This window comes from Triturus cristatus, chromosome 1_2 (genome assembly GCF_964204655.1).
Source record: "Triturus cristatus chromosome 1_2, aTriCri1.1, whole genome shotgun sequence".
Classification (NCBI taxonomy): domain Eukaryota; kingdom Metazoa; phylum Chordata; class Amphibia; order Caudata; family Salamandridae; genus Triturus; species Triturus cristatus.
The window spans coordinates 1,044,227,436-1,044,242,033 of NC_140580.1; positions in this window are offsets into that span (position 1 = coordinate 1,044,227,436).

Here is a 14,598-nt window from a genome sequence, read left to right on the forward strand (position 1 = left end):
GTCACATTGCGAATACACCGCAGCATGGCGCAGGATTTGCGCCGCCGCTGCGTCACAAAAGTGACGCAACGGCGGCGTAAATGAGGCGCAAGGGCCTCATAAATCTGCCCCAGTGTCTGTGGGCGTGAGGTAGTGGGTTAAATCAACTCATGCATGTCACAAAAATAAACAAGCGGCCGTGCGGCCGCGAAAGTGATCGCGATCAAACATCAAAGCAGCTGCAAAAGTGAAAGTACTCCCGTCAAGCGCGGCGCGCATGCCCACACACATGCACTGTTGGTCTAGGCTGGCCTGGCAGTACTTTTTGGAGCCCTCTCAATAAGTCTCGCCAGACCAGCGCATGCGCTGGGTCAGGCGAGTCCTAAAAAGTGGGGGGAACGGAATCCTTGGAATTGAAGAAGTAGGGGCACGACGTGCCCTGCTGATCCCGCCCACTTCGACCACTGCTCTGGATACTCATCTTGTACATAGGCAAGGCAACTACGGTTTGAATGAAATCTAGTGGGTCCATGACAAGGTTTATTTTCTTAGTACTACCCTATTGATTCGATTGGGTAAAGTATCTTTAATTTGCCGCACTGTCTAAACCAAACTTCAGGGCAGAATCAGTAAGGAAGAAAAACCCAATCCTTCGCGTCTAATGGCAGCTCTAACTCTTCTTCAATGGAGTTGATTGAGTTGAACGTAGGTCAGTGCCAATATCGGACAGCCTCGATGATAAATATGATTAGATGACCAACCTCTGCAACTCTAGCATTTTTCTGCCATAAATTGTTAATTCTCTTAGTCGTACTAACTCGAGCAGTAAATAGCATTTGAAGAGTACGCTCCGCATGTTCAGGAAACGCGCGCTCCATTGAGAAGAATTCACAAATAGTCTTATTAACTCACTTCTAGGCAGCCTATCTTCCAATGGCAGGAAGTCATTCTACTGCTGAGTTTGCCCTTTCTGATTGCCCTGCTCGCCTGTAGTGACGGGGGCGCTCGCTCATTATTTATTTCATTCAGTTGGTTGCAGTGCAGCCTGGGGTGCCGGCCCGTGACAGGAGGGACCAAAGGGCTGCTAGCGTAGGCTCCGGGACTCGGGAGTCAGGGCCGGCTTCCAGGCCCAGGCACAGCACCGCGCAACTCAAATAGTCAAGCCAGGCAGCGCAATCACAGGCAGGCAGCCACACCAGCAGCAGCCCGCTCCGCCGGGTCGTCTGCCCTGGTCCCTGGTCACCAACAGAAGGCCTGCTCAGTTGCTCACAAATAAATCCACCACAATCCACACACTCAGGAGACTCACCTGCGCAAAAATGCAAAGCACATCAGTGACTCACCTGCGGGCGACAGACAGTCGGCAGCAGGAAGGGACAGGCAGGCAGGGCCTAGAATTAAATAAATTAAATTATGGGGTGCCTATCCCTCAGTCTCAGTTGTTCTGGAATGCTACTCCTCTCGACCTGGCCTCGCATCACGACCCGGGTCACGCGCACTTTTTTTGCGCGAACCCCATTGCGTATGTCACCACCACCAGCCGCCCCATCCTAAGGTGGGTGAACTGAGACCGTGCAGACGCGGCGGTGGAGACATCTGCGCGCTGCGCGCGACCCACCCCCTATTAAAATGGAGTACGCTACACAGACAGTGCTCCGATGCGTTATGATATTATAGAGAATCCAGAGAGAGACTGTGCTTTTTTTGCCCCCGCACGGAGCACAGTAGTGTGTAAGTGACTAGTACTAGTGAACTTCTCTGTCTCTGAATTATTTTCTGACTAACGCAGCGCCGGGCCAAAAATCGGCCCCAGCAACAAAACGGGCCCCCTGCCGAAAAACCAGTCCCCACCCCGGGCAGCCTACTGGGGGATTGCCCGGTGCCCGGCATTGCCAGTCCGGCCCTGCTGCAGGATATTACAGCAGATTTAACAACAGTGACCACCGGGTTCTGAGTGACATCAGCAGGACTTGCAAGCTGCTGACATGGAATATCCCCTAAGTGAGGATGGTTCCAGATCTTACTCATTCCCTCACTCACCCACCCCACCCTCCTCTCATTGAGTTAAGAACCAGCTCTAGCTCTCAGGCACCAACATTTAAAATATATTTATATTCATTTTGTTTCCAGTTTATAAAACTGTGTAGAGGGTGCCACATTTAAACACTGACATTCACATTATCATTCTCACAATAAACAGAGGTGTACAGCAAGGGTGAATGAAGTATTACCTGCATAATCGACTTTTCCTGGACTTTTAACGAGGTTAGTCAAGCATATGTGGTGACAGTTTTCCTATATTTTCGCCTAATCTCACCTGAAACTGCAACTCTTACTCCGCATCGTCACTAAACTATGTTCTCTAAAAACCCTTTACTGTGTTTACTACATTCATGCCCTGTTTATCTCACTGGCAATTACCCATAAAATTGTTGGAGGAACGTGTCCCTATGTCGTGTTCTCTCCGCGAGGGCATTTTTATAGGGGGTAAATATGTGATTCAAGGGGCATCGTGTCTTCGTCTACCAGCTTCAGGAGATATTGATCACATTCTGAAACGGGCCTTCCGTCGCCCTTTGCATTTTGATACCTCGCTGGTGCCAAGTCCACTCTACCTGTCCACTCTGTCTGGCTCTTTATAAAATACGGTTCCACAATGGCGGTTGCAACCGTTTCTTTACTCCTGTGCTGCTGCCCAACCCTTTTTTTGCCAAACTTGTATGTTTTAAAATGCAATACTGGAACCCGAAATGGTATTGCATTTTACTTTACCACCGTGCTGGGAGCTCCAGGAAATGAAGTGGAAGGCAGATGAGATCCGGGCTCGCAGGCTACGGGCTCAAGCTCCCTCCCACCCACGCATCCATAATCATCGCCAAACTCGGTCCCAATACAACAATAAGCCTGCTTACTCCCCAGTTCCTTGCCACATTCAGTGCCAGGACTTTCTCTGGAGGAGAACTCTTAAAAAACCAATATCTCCCCGCCAGGAATGCTGTGTAACTGGTCTATTTTCTTATTTCTACTAGAAACAAACTAATTGATGCTGCTCTAAGTGGCAGGATCCATGTGTTTTCTTACTTTATATTTCGCACATCTATTTGTGTTTCTTTATGATTCTGTTTGTGTGGTGCGCCCATATTTAGCAGGCGATTGTTGCTGTAATGCACTATGGCATACTATACACCATTTGACTAATGCTTCACGAAGGGAGAAAAAAATGACATTTTCAATACCAATAGTTCACAACAATGTCATTGCGAGACCTATTGCATTGTAAATGCTTGTTCTTTTGGTTTTTAATGTGTTTGGGACGCGTGCACCCCACATTGCTGTTTCCCTATGGTCCCTGCGCAGGGGCAGCTGCTTATGGGAGGGGGGGCTCTCGGATGGCATTTTGTTTATTGGAGTTAGCACACACTCTGGTGCCGATTACGATCCGGTAAAAACCGGGTACGAACCGTCGGTCGGAGCGTTTTCTCCGTCCGACTCGTACCCGGTTGTAAAACTTTACAAACATGGAATTACGATTCGCACGGAAACACCATTTCCGTACGAGTCGTAAAAAACCACCGACCGACGAAAATATACGTACGAATGTGATCCGGGAATGCTGCGACGTGACGTCGGGACGCTGTCAGGCAGCGTTTCACGACCCAGGAAGTACGATTCGAACCGACAGCAGTCCGGACGGCAATATTTTCACGGCACCCAAAAAGTGCCGGAAAAGCGAAGTACGGCGTGAAACGACCAGAGTAGGTGGCCCGGTACGCGCCGACCCCCCCCAGCCCCCGTACGCTCGAGTCGAACCCCCCACCCAGCCCCCGTACGTTCGAGTCGAACCCCCCACCCAGCCCCCGTACGTTCGAGTCGAACCCCACATCCAGCCCCCGTACGTACGTGTCGAACCCCCCGTGTATGTACACCCGTGTACATGTCAAACCCCCCGTGTATGTACACCCATGTATGTGTCGAACCCCCGTGTATGTACACCCGTGTACATGTCGAACCCCCCGTGTATGTACACCCATGTACGTGTCGAACCCCCCGTGTATGTACACCTGTGTACGTTCGAGTCGTACCCCCACTCGTGTATGTACACCCGTGTACGTGTCGAACCCCCCCATGTATGTACACCCGTGTACGCGTCGAACCCCCCATGTATGTACACCCGTGTACGTGTCGAACCCCCCGTGTATGTACACCCGTGTACGTGTCGAACCCCCCGTGTATGTACACCTGTGTACGTTCGAGTCGTACCCCCGTGTATGTACACCCGTGTACGTGTCGAACCCCCCGTGTATGTACACCCGTGTACGTGTCGAACCCCCATGTATGTACACCCGTGTACGTGTCGAACCCCCCGTGTATGTACACCCGTGTACGTGTCGAACCCCCCATGTATGTACACCTGTGTACGTTCGAGTCGTACCCCCACCCGTGTATGTATGGTGCGTACCCCCAGCGCTGGGGGTACGCACGTACATACACGGGTGGGGGTACGACTCGAACGTACACAGGTGTACATACATGGGGGTTCGACACGTACACGGGTGTACATACACGGGGGGTTCGACAAGTACACGGGTGTACATACACGGGGGGTTCGACACGTACTCGGGTGTACATACACGGGGGGTTCGACACGTACACGGGTGTACATACACGGGGGTTCGACACGTACACAGGTGTACATACACGGGGGGTTCGACACGTACACGGGTGTACATACACGGGGGGTTCGACACGTACACGGGTGTACATACACGGGGGGTTCGACACGTACACAGGTGTACATACACGGGGGGTTCGACACGTACGTATGGGGGCTGGGTGGGGGGTTCGACTCGAACGTACGGGGCTGGGTGGGTGGTTCGACTCGAACGTACGGGGGCTGGGTGGGGGGTTCGACTCGAACGTACGGGGGCTGGGGGGGGTTCGACTCGAACGTACGGGGGCTGGGGGGGTCAGCGCGTACATACGGGGGCTGGGGGGGGTGTTTGGCGCGTATGCGGGCACATGTCTCCATGGTTGCTATGGGAGTTCGGTGCGGACGGTGTTTTTTGCATACGGTTGTAACATCGGACGCACGGGATGGATCGTAATTCCGCGGTCGGACTTGACTTTTCACATTTGTACGGTAAATCGTCCGTGGACGTGTCGGACACATTTTCCGACCCGAGGACGTGTGGGGAATAATTCCCAATGCGATTCGTAAGGACTTTTTCCCATGCGAATCATAATTGGCAGTTTGTACGGCACTTGTACGATTCGTACGGTAAAAAGACCGGATACGAGTCGTACGGGGAATTTTTTTGCCGGATCGTGATCGCCACCTCTGCGTTCACCTGACTTCAATATGGCACCTGGGGGGGTTTTGAGTTTGGGACATACCAGTGCTTCTGCCTGTCCCTTGTTTCAGTTAAGGGGCGTGATGTTGTGGGTGTTGCCTGGGTGACCGGACACTTTTTTTGTTTTTTGGTCTCGCCTAGGCAGCGCACATGCGCCGCTCTAGGAGGGCCTTTAGCCATCGATCTGCTCATTTTGAAGCACACTCGTGCTTGTGCGGCATCCACATTGCGGGAGCGAGCAGCGGCACGCGTGCTAATTGGCCGCTGCTCGCTCCCGCTAGGCGGATGCCGCCACAAGCATGAGTGTGCTTCAAAACAGCTGCTGCTTGTTTCAGCATTAGTTATTCACAGTCATTAAAAACAGCGGGGGCCGAGTCGGGTAATTAGTGCGATCGGTTTCACTTTCACGGCCGCCTCGATTTATGCCGGTTGTTTAATGTCAGTGAATTCCTTAACTACCGTCTCAAAACTTGTAAGTAGTGTGCCTCCTCCTAGTCCTACCTCGAGTACTTGTTATTTTAATGTGGCTTTTCAGTAGGGAAGGACAAAAATAACTTCCCGTGGTTTGTCCAGAGATAACATTATAAATAATTTCCATGAATCATTTCTTTCCTGAATACAAAAAAAACGTCACTGACATAATGTTTGTTTTTGGTATTAAAAGTGGCGGATAAGGAGGCTGGTGGGGTTACGGTCTGCCATGGAGGGGCTACAGATGCGGCCGATTTGACTCTGTGTTTTTAAAGCCTGCGCATGCGTGAGCGCTGGCGAGAAACTTCTCTTCCCCTCTCCGGTCAGCAGGTCACTGACTTGGCTTCTCAGGTGTCTGGGGGGTCCACCAGTTGGTAGTGCAGGTCAGTAGGGGGCAGCATGCCTATGGTCTTGTAGTGTGTTTAGTAGGGGTTTCTCCGAGGGGGTGAAATGCTATTCTTCCATGGCCTGGTTCAGTCACCGCAGCGTACCGTGCTTCTCAAATGCTGGGGGCCAACCTCCGTTGGGGCACATGCTGTTAGAGAGTGCGTGTGATGTTTTTACTGGTGAGAATCGTTCACCTTGGCTTCTGTATGGCAGCGAGTGCCACAGGTGAGATCTCCGTCAGTGCAAACTTCTTATAAGACTTTATAGAACCACCCCCTATATTGGATCATAGTGTGTAGGCGCAGAACTGCATTTACTCGTTTAGGCATTAGTGTAACTGTAACCCACTTCTGCCATATTTTCTTGCTCTTGGTAACATTGTGCACGTGGAGATGCTTCTGCATCCTGGCTTCTGAGGTATGAAAACTAAGAAGATCTTGCTTAGCCAAAACTGTTTACATATTTGCTGTTAGAAGGCCATCCTTTCTGTTCCCATGATTTCTGATAGGGACCTGCCAGCTCTTACTGTAACAAAACAGACATGTAACCAAACTCGGCACTTGTGTGTCTTGAAGTATGAATTTGTGTCTTGCTCTCTATATATTGCCATGCACCACTAACTGTTGCTAGGGGACACTCTGGTAACTTAAACCTCTGAATCACAGGTTATTAAATTAATGGTTATTTTGTAAATAAATGTCCTGATTGCACAATTTCCACTTGGGTTTGGTGTAATCTGTCCTTCTGCACCAATGTGTGTATGAGTTCAAATGAACTTCATAGTTTGTCCACATTGTTGGCTGAGTTCTTCTTTCTTTTAGTGAATAAAGTTTTTTTATTGCAACATTTAATGAGTTGATTAGCTTTACAAAGACATTTCCTTGGAAACATGAACTCATTAATAACTTATATTCACCACGAATTGTGCATTTCCTAAATCCCCAACAGTATTGTTGTAAGGATTCCATGAGCCCTGGTGCAAGCAAAAAAGAAGGCCTCTTTGACTGCTGTTAGGGTAGTAAACTTTCACAAGTATCAGGTGTGCATGGCCCCTCTGCGCTCTGGGGCCCGGTGCACTGCACCTGCTGTGCCAAAGTTAGCTACACACCTGATCCCAAAGGCGAGACCTATTGGCTATGCCAATGCTTGTTCTTTTAGCATGGTGCCCGCTTTATTCCAGGTAAGCTCTTCCTCCTGGTGGGTGTGTCTCCCAGTCACCTGCAGTGTACTCCTTGGCTGCCTTGTGGTGTTGGTGTCAAATGACACCTTCTTGCTGTTCCTTTGATTTTTTACTCGGTGGGTAATGAGTGATTTGGAATATACCCTGGTGTTGGCTGGGCCTTCCTCAGGGGTTTCTGTGTCCTCTCACCTACAGGCCGTTATCACTGCAGCTGTGGAGGCTGTGTTTCAGGCTCGTGAAGGGGCTCCTACAGCCAAGGTGCCTCGCCTGGACCCTGTGTTTTGAGGGGAGTGAGGATGATGTGAAGGGCCGGTTTGTGCAGGGCACTCACCTGGCTGAAGTCCTTCAGCATGTGTGGGAGAATTTGGACTTTGCTGTGACCGCTCCAGTCCCGGCTGAGGAGAACTTATTTTCACAGTATCAGTGGCAGAGCCAGATTCTTTGCCCTTACACACCTCCATCCGCAGGGTGCTGTCTAATGAGTGGAAGGATGTGGAGAAGCAGCTTCTTACCCACACCCACAAAGCCCTCCACAACACCGGACCCACCTACATGAACCACCGCCTCACGGTCCATGCACCCTAAAGATCCCTCTTCTCAGCCCAGCTCTAACTTGCTGCGGTGCCGCGCATCAAGAAGACCAGAAAAGGAAGCCGCTCCTTCTCCTTCTTCGCGACCAAGGCGTGGAACACCCTCCCTCTCCACCTCCGACATCAACACTCTCCAAGTTCTTGAAGGACCTCAAGACCTGGATCTTCGATGAATCACCATGATCATCCAGGAGCTGCACCCCCCACCCAACAGCGCCTTGTGACCATTGCGGGTGAGTAGCTGTGCTTAACAAACCCTTGATTGATTGATTGATTGATTGATTGATTGTCCTGCCCTCATTTTTGACTGAAACGTTATGGAATGCTAATTTTGTAGAAGAGTTTCTGTCTCTGTGAAAATCAATAACATTATGAATGGTTTGTCATCTCAAGGGGCTGTGGTGTCAGACGATGCTTTGCTTTCAGATGCAGTGGACCAGAAGTTGGAGGGGGCTGTGAAGTGGGCCTATACTGCCTCGAACTTTGCTGTTCATGCCAATACCTATTCCACCTACGCTATCTAGTCCCTCCTTAAGGACTTTCATTCCCTGGCTGATAAAGCTCAACCTTGGAAGATTTTTCAGCTTTGTTGGATATAATGGAGCAACAGGTGTGGTTTCTTGCGCGACCAATCCAGCCCGTCGCACTATTTGGATGCAGTCTTGGGATACCGATGCCTCTCACAAGGCTGTACTGTTGAAATTGCCTTTTACGGGGTTTAATGCATTTGGCAGTGATTTGGAGGAACTGATCAAGAAATTGTCTGAAAACTGGAAGCTATTGACTCATGTTCCTTCTGTGTCTAGGGGCAGGGGTTCTGGGGGCAAAAGAGCTTGTCCCGCTGGGGGTAGGGCTCTGCCACCTCAGCCCTTTTGAGACGGACTGTGGCCAGGGTGCCCCTCATGCTGCTAAGTCCTGGTACTCCACTGCTGCAGCCTTTCCAGCCCCTCCCAAGGCATGACTACTCCAAGTTCTGTCCCATCAGGGAGCATTCTTTGTTCCTTCGAAACATTTGGACTCAACCCATGACTGGTGCCTGGGCCACCCAACTGTTCTCAAAGGGCTACAGGATAAATTTTGGCGACACCCCGCCTCACCGTTTCTTCAAGACTCCTGCTCCTCGGTCCCCAGCCATGTTACCTGCTTTTCTTTAGGGGGTCAGCTGCTGCTTCAGAAGGCATCTATTGTTCCTGTCCCTCCAAAGGAGTGGTTCCCAGGCTATTATTCTTCCATATTTTTGTTACAGAACGCTTCCAGGGAGTTCCACCCAGTCCTGGGCTTGAAAGTAGTAAATCAGTTTATCCCTTATGCTTCTTTCAAAATGATCTCTCTTCAGCTGATTCTGCCGCTCTTGAGGAAGGGTGAGTTCCTGACATGCATCGACCTCCTGGATCCTTACCTCCATGTTCGGATGCATCCATATCAGCGGCAGTGCCTCCGGTTTTCTGTCCAGGGCAACCACTTCCGGTTTTGGATCCTGCCCTTCGGGTTGGGCTCTGCTCCAACGGTGTTCACCAAGTTGTTGGCTCCTTTGGTGGGTATTTTGCATTCAGAAGGTATCCACATTTTTCCTTATTTGGATGACCTCTTGCTCTTTTTCCACTGCCCAGACAGAGGTGCACAAAGTGAATAGGCGGCTGTAGGATTATGGCTTCCTGATCATCTGTAAAAAATCCTAGGTTCAGGATCTCTTCTTCATCAATCTTGCTTCAAGGTGGACATGGGGGAAGTGGTGGTGTAGGAGAAGCGTTGTGCTTGTCCCTGCACCCACCTATCTTCTCTCCTGCTTCGCCTCTCAGCCTCTTTCCATAATTGGCTTAGCAGTCAGGGGAAGATCTCCTTCACTTTGGCTCTGATCCCTTTGGGGAGGTTGCTTCTATAGGCCCTTGTTCACCATCCCCTGTGACATTGGGAGCCATTGTCTCAGAGGTGCGAGGTATTAGTTCCGGTGATGCCTCAGATCTGCAGGGCTCTCCAGTGGTGATTGTTTCCGGTTCATTTGGCCAGATGTTTTTCTTTGGATCCTCCTCCTGTCTTGGTGCTCATGACTGATGCCAGTGGGATAGGCTGGGGTGCTACTCTGGGGAAGGCCAGTACCCTGGGGAGATGAGATCAGTTTAATGCTCTGCAGTCTTCCAATTGGAAGGAGCAGGCAGCTGTCTTGCAGGCCTTTTGTTTTTTCTGTTTGCTTTTGGTGGGCACCTCTGTGTGTGTGCAAACAGACAATCAGATTGTCCGCTCTTATCTGAACCTTAAGGGAGGCATGTGTCCATCATTGTTTCCTTTGTCCTGTAAGACTTGTCGTCTCCATCTCCAGTCTCTGCGTCAGCCTATCTTCTGGGCAGGGAGAATGGGCCTGCTGATTCTCTGAGTCAGAGGTTTCATTCTTTGGTGACGATGTGCTTGGGTCTGGGGATGTTTCAGTTGATCCAATGTCAGTTTGGTCGCCCATGGCTGGATCTGTTGGCCACCGAGGAGAATGCCCTGCTTCCTCACCTTTATTGTCTGGTTTCCTCATTGAGGACTTGGGCAGTGGATACTTTGGCGATTCCCTGGCTCAGGGGTCTTCTTTACTGTTTTCCTCTAGCCGGCTTCTCCCTCTGGTGATTTGGAAGGTGGTCCTGGAGCAGGCGGAGTTTCGACTGATTGCACAGGCTTGTCCAGGCGTACTTGGTTCCCAGATTTCCTCCGCTGTGGTCCCACTGGGTGTTTCCATTCCACTCGTCTCCCCTGCATCAATCACTTCTTCCCCTGAACACCCATTGCAGGTTGAGGCCGGCGATTTGGCACTTGAAAGGCAGTCCCTTTTAGGGCAGGGTTGTTCTGTGGATGTTGCTGAATTGATACAGCGGTCTCGTCGGCCTTCTACCTTTAAGGCTTATGATAGCCATTGGCAGAATTTTTCTGTCTGGTGTCAGGATAGGGTGTTTTTCTCCTCTTGTGAGCCAACGGCTGTTTTGGAGTTCCTTCGATTTAAAAAAAATATATATATCTTTATTCAGATTTTTTCACACAATTATCGCCTCCCCCCACCCTCCCGGGTCAGACAAGTATACATACAACTTCATTACTCACATTAAATTATAATCAACAGTAGCATTCTTATTCCAACATACATTTGATTTTTCTTCATGAAAAACTGCTACAATTGACTTTGGGCTAGACACCATTCTACAAGAGGAGTCCAGATCCTCAGCCCTATTTTACGCCGTTTCTTGCCTTTCCGTTTGTAAATGGCAGCCTCCAAATTAGAGATAGCTAATAACCTGGCTAACCACTGTTGGAAGGACGGTGCTATAGGGTCCAGCCATGCTGAGGCTATACATAATCTTAAAAGACTGCCATTGCAATAAAGATGAGCTCATGTCCTATACTGGGGTTGCTAGGATCGACGGCCTCTAATATGATTACTTCGCTAGACAGAGCTATATCCCTTTGCAATACTGCAAACAAAAAAAATTCTATATCTTGTTTTAGAGATGATAGTCCTACACATGTGGAGAAAATATGTACACAGTTAGCATTAAAAACCATGCATCTTGGGCAACATGTTCCCTTGCCACTCCCCTATTTGGCAATTTTATCTGGCGTATAATATAGTAAAAAACAAGTATTGTAAAACTGTGCCTGTAGTTTGGTTGAAATGAGAATAGTTTGAGAGTGAATAAGCATAATTAAATGCAACAGAAGATATTCCTATTTTTCCTTGCCATTTCTGTGAGCTTTTCTCCATATCATCCGGAAACAGTGCGTTGAGAAGGGAGTAAATTCCCCCAATAGTACTTTTTCTGGTGTGAGTAATTGTTTCCACTAAAGTTGTTTTTTCACACAATACCCTCCCCCCTAGCTTTCGTGTCAGAAAGTCCCTAATTTGAAGATATTTAAAAAAGTCCAGTCAGTCTAATTGGTAGTCTTTTTTCGAAGTTTCAAAGGATTGGATCCCTGTAGGGGAAAAGAGGCAACCTAACTGAACTATTCCCGCCTTATCCCATCTGTGTATACAGTTGTCTCTAAAGATTTCCGGAAGAATTGGGTTGTCCCTTAGGGGGGTGTAATATGATATTCGCCCTAAGCCCAGCATTCTTTTAACGGCCTTCCATACCTTAAACCCACTGTAGAGAGTTTTAAATTTGACTTTTTTATGATAGCTGTCGTGCAAATTTCGCCATAAGTACCCTTTGCTTTTATTACCAAGAATTAATTGAAAAATAGAAGGTGTGTCGCTATATATTGCGAAAAGCAATGGTGAGCAAGGGCAGCCCTGACGTGTACCTCGGGATATTCTTAATGCTTTGGTTAGGCTTCCATTCACCATTACCACTGCCTTGGGGCTGATGTACAATTTTTGCACTGCCTGAATAAAGCCTTTCTTTATGTCAACCCTAGACATAGAGGCCCACAGAAATTGCCAGGAGACCCTTTCGAAAGCCTTCTCAGCGTCGAGAAGGATCAGCGCCATAGGGTCTCCTGTAGCCTCTGTACTATCAAATAGAGTGATTACTCTCTGGATGTGATTAATAGTCGATCTACCTGGTATAAAAAAAAACATGCTGGCACTTAACAATGACTTTATGGATAATAGGGGCAATTCTATTTGCCAGAGTCTTTGAATATATTTTTGAATCTGCATTAATAAGAGTAATGGGGCGGTATGATCCTAGCTGCTCTGGGGGTTTGTTTTTCTTGGGGAAAATAAAAATTATTGCCCTGGACCAGGAATTTCGAGGCTGTCCGCCTTTAAAAATATGTGTAATTAGCTCTAATAAAATGCTTTTGATCTGATCTATGAAGACTAGATAGAACTCGGAAGGGATACTATCCAATCCGGTAGCTTTCCCTTTCGGCAAGTTTTTGATAGTGGTTAAGATTTCCTCTAAGTTAGGGGGCTCCTCTAAAGTAGTCTGATCTGCCTCCTCAAATATATCGTACACGCCACTATCTAGGTATCTTTCAATATTTGCTAGGTCCCCCTTCCTTCCTCCGTATACAGATCTCGATAGAATTGCCAAAAGGCCTCGCTAATAAGTTCAGGGTCGGATAATTGGCCCTTTACTGGATCATATATTTCACGTAGCAGATTTGATGTGGTTTGTTGCCTCATTCGTACGGCAAGCTGATGGCCAACTTGTTCATTCACCTCATATACCATTTATTTTCGTGATGTTGCCTTTCTGACTGATTTATCCGTAATAATATTGGTAATTGCAGCCTTAACGATTGCTACCTGATTTTGTATTTTTGTAACTTCTTCTGCCCCTTGGCCCCCACTTGTCACCCTTATCAGCTCTTCTTCCGCCAGCCTAAGATTTTCCTGTAATCCCCTCATAGATTCCCTATCCAGTTTGTTAACCCTCAATCAATATTGCAGCGTCTCACCTCATACCCCTGCCTTAAGGGCATCCCACACTACATTGATTGAAGCGCTCCCGATGTTATCAGCTAAAAAATTGGGGATCCACTCTCTCATGTGGGCACAATATTTGTCTTCTAACAGCAGGGCCTTTTCAAATGTCCAGGATATAGGTTCTGTGTTTCCTGGTGCAATATCCAAGGTACAAATTAGAGGATTGTGATCAGATAGGATTCGAGGCAGCTTCTCCATATGACACTTAGCTTTGAGTGAATTTGACATTAATACATAATCTATTCTTACATGGGTAAGATGCAGATTAGAGAAGAAGGTATACCCTAGATCATTAGGTTTGGAAACCTGCCAGCCATCCACTAGCCCATGCATGTAACAGATATGTTTCAATGATTTAAATACATTAGGTTTGCGGCCAATGTATTGCCAGTCATCTTTCAAAGACCAATCATTAATATTAAAGTCTCCACAAACCATTAAAGATAGAGGCCAATGTGTGAGCTCATTGGAAATCTCGTCAAAGACTGAAGGATCATCACTATTACTCCCATATATAGCGCACAATGTTAGCTTCTGCCCCTTGCCATATTGGCATTCCGTAATTGCCCAACGGCCAAATGTATCAGTTTTAGAGTGATTAAAAACATGCCCGCTGCCCTTGGCTCGAATAGCAACCCACCGCACCCGAGCCCCCTGTGACGTAGCACAAACCAATCTATATCCTAATGTGTTTAAAATATGCCTTTGTGAACCCTCTATGTGTGTTTCTTGTAAGCACACGATATTCGCGCCCCAAGCTTGTAACCCAATTGCTACTATTTGCCTTTTTTAAATATTATTTAAGCCACAGATATTTAAGGATAAAACTTTTAGCATCCCCATATTATTAAAATGAATGATCCGGATTTAGCGAAAGCCCATTTGTTAATCTGCCTTTTAATATTACCTGATGAGTTTTCTCTCACTTGTTTTGACAACCTGACGGCCCCCCACACTCCCCCCCTCCCTTCCCTCTCCCAGCCACCACCCAACACCACTCTTGGAGGTTACCTGGCCACCGCTGGGTCAGGGGTTTGACATCAGTCATTCAGAGCCCCGCGAGCCCGCTGAGCCCCCCCCCCCTATGAGATAACTTTCTAAAAAAGCTGTAAATGGGTGGGAAAACCCTCCATGCACAGCTAATCATAAACCAAACCCAACAAAGAAAAAGATTGGGAGGAAAAAAAACACACAAAAAAACCCCAGAAAGCCCCCCCTAGGTTATTATAACATCCG